The following is a 3,395-nucleotide window of genomic DNA, read 5'->3' as shown; positions in this document are numbered from 1 at the left end:
AGAAATATATTTTAAGACAATCACAAATATTTCCAGTATTGAAATCACATTTCTCGACACTATTTGAAGGTGTACTTTACTTTGATGGTTTAGTGCCTCGGCCCTATACAAACTATACCCTTACTTATATCATCACATTCTTGTGTCCTTCAACATGTGGCGATTGAGTTGATGGAAATTTGGCTTTTGGGGTATACATGATTTATTGTGTGCCCACTTTGGTTTCGAGATTCGTTGAAGATCGTCGCAGAAATTTTAACTTATCCACATAAGGTAATTGGAGGAATATTAAATGCTCTTATTCTTCTGTGGTGGCAATAGTTATCGTGGGGCCAATTGCTTCACTGAGCACTGTGTGGCCTTGACTCTCAGCTAGGCCAATAAGGGTCCAGTTCAGCCCACTCTTATGTGCATAAGTGCACTTAGTATTCAGTACAAGCGCACCGCGCACAACACAAGCCACTCAATACTTATTCACCATATGATTTGCACTACGTTACCCCAAACACATGCGTACAAAGTAATATATAAGTGCACTTAGTACACAGTCTTGTGTACTTGCGCACTGTGCGCAACACAAGCCACTCAATGTACACTAAGTTCAAAATCACCACACTCACACGTAAAAAGCACAAATAAAGATTTAAGGACCGTTGCCCACTTTTGTTCAAGCTGTACAATTACAAGCACAAGTGTCCACTAAGGGTCTAGGCCCGGGGTTTTATAGACCCTGAGTACAACCACCTCAATATTGAATTACATACATCAAGACCACATGGAAGCTAGCCAGGTTGCCCACATCCTGAGTGGTTACACCACCTCCTATGGTCAACGGCCACCCTCAAGCCAAATCCTGAGGTGAGGCCACTAGCTAATTAGCATTTAGCATGGTCATATCCCGTAACTGTCTCCACCAATATAGCGGGTCACATCATGGCCATTGCACCCATGTCGCAACATCTCGTGGTTACGTCAAAATTGAATTTGAACTTGGCGCTTGCTCAGCCGAGGTGCCTTGGTCCATAGCTCAATCCACATTTGAGTTGTACAATCATGTGGTGTGTAGACTCATGCACCCACGCACTATGATGCACGCTTGCCTTGTCCGCCTTGTCCTGCCGGTCAACCCAAGGCTCACACCATCCCCTCAATAAGAGGTGTATACGTAAAAAGCCAGTTATCCATGAATTGATGTTGTTTACTGCAACATGGCATAGATGAATGCTATGAATGCATGAGGCTCACTGGTGCACCAGGCTGGTGCGTGAGGCTAGCAGAAAGCTCAAGTGGTTTATTTGGTCGGTTGAATGGTGCATCAAGGGAGGTTTGTTACCCTTGCCATTGACTAGCACACACACACCTAGCTGGGGTCCTAACAAGCCTCATCTACCAACGGTTCTTGACGTGCTCGTCAGGGGTGTAGGCAACAACTCTCATACTAGGTCCTCGTACTTCCAGAAGATCGTGTTTAAGGATATTCCCTATTAGAGTGTTGTCTAAAGACTTCTTGAGTTGTTTTTGTGTTTTTTCACATCCAAACAACCACCTACTTTTATCTCTTACCTCATAGCTAAAAGTGAAATATTCTCTAGACGGTTTACTTCTCTTCAATTAGGATGAATTTTCAGTTGATATGCATCCTCTTGTGGGGACGGGGATCTTCAAGGGGTTTGTTTTGTCAGGGCCCGGTTGGGTATGTGATGTTTGGACCTTGAAAAGTGGCTGGCTAGTTTGCTTTTCCGTAAGGCCTTAGTGATGTTAAGCTCATTGACATTGGTGGTCGTCAATGGAAGATTTGGCTTTCTCGGCTTCTATGCAGGTTCATTTATCTTCTTACTTTCTTGGATCTTCATGATTACAATTGAGGAGGATTGTCTTTTCATACAAAGAATGCCTTTCAATCAAAGAGAGCACCCTATGTAATGAAACACATGTATTTACAATGATCCCCTTGAAGGATCAAGCTGATCTTGGTGAGATTCCCTAGTTGAACCTTGACCTAGCATACAGGTCTGACCATTGATTGATGCAGTTAACATGGATTCTCCAGCCTTTTGTTTGAGTTGAGAGAGTTCTGATAGTGTTGTTGGATGAGTATCATTGTTCTTAGAAGTATGTTCATAACATCGGAACATTTCCGTGAGGTCGATGGTGATAGTGGCACAAAAAGGGGTTCACTTTCTAAGTTGTGGATAAATGCTGCTTTCACTTACTTGGGCCTATACTTGAGAAATGGGACCATCAAGAGAGATTTTTATATTGGTCACCTTGTTTGTTGTATTTGATCCTTAAGTCTGGTAGAATGAATCCAGGGGGAGAGGCTATTCATCACGAGGGTTTCTTAGATGTAAGATTTAAAAGGTAGATTATCCCTTCTCTTGAGTTTAGCCATTTGTTCCTTGAGTGTGCTTGTGGAAGAGTAGTTTGAGGGAGTTGCTCCTGCTGAAGTATGGTTTGTGATACTATAGGTGCAACATACACAAAACGAATAGGTAGGCTGGTGACTATAGTTGGTTAGCATAGGAGACCAGTGCAAGTGTTGCCAATTGCTACTCCATAGCATGTTCTTTGTCTCTAAGGTACCATATGGTCCTTTGTAGGTCTTGTAGGTCAAGTCTTTATATTTTGGTATTATGTGTCATTGCTTGACTATGTATCTCTTAGTAGAGGGCTCGGGACTGGAGGGCTGGTTGCATTGCTCTTGATCTGAAATATCTAAGGCTTAATTGTAAGCTGGGAGGGTGTCCATCTTCTAATTTTTTGCAGTGGTTGCTATAGCTAGCGTAGGTTGAGGTAAGTGTTTTAGTGAAAAATTGACACCTGTTGACACTTTAAGCCAATATTTTTTTTCAGAAAAATCAAATTGAAGGCTTTCAAACCTTCTGAAAGCTTCCCAATCAAACAACAAATGTTCTACCGATAAGGATGATATATACCCAGTTCCTTATAATTGGCAAACGACTACAAGGAAAATGTTACTATAGACTTATCTGGAATACTGTGTGCCCCACAAAAGCATATATGTGACACATGTCAGTCGATACACGAACATCTTGTGAGACTAGTGGATCATTTCCCAGTGATACACCACAAGCACTACCTACCTTCTGGGCATGTTAAGATAACCACCAAGTGCAAAGTTTACAAAAAGGCTAGCCATCTCCATTCCAATAAGAAGAACAACAAGAGCAACAAAAAGGAATGAGGCAGGAAAGGCAAGAGACATTACACATAAACATCTGAAAATATATGCACAACTCGAGACACACACACATATACACAGGCCAATCAGCAAGATTCAATAAAACTGAAGGCTCTACGTATGTGAAGGAAGTATCTTGTAGCTTTCTTTTCAAACTACTGTCATTTTTAATCGATTAAACAAATATGTTTTG

Source organism: Amborella trichopoda, chromosome 1 (assembly GCF_054954075.1).
Source record: "Amborella trichopoda isolate Santa Cruz 75 chromosome 1, AtrichopodaSantaCruz75HAP2 v2.0, whole genome shotgun sequence".
NCBI classification, from domain to species: Eukaryota; Viridiplantae; Streptophyta; class Magnoliopsida; order Amborellales; family Amborellaceae; genus Amborella; species Amborella trichopoda.
The sequence above is the reverse complement of the archived record's forward strand: the minus strand, read 5'-3'. Positions refer to the sequence as shown.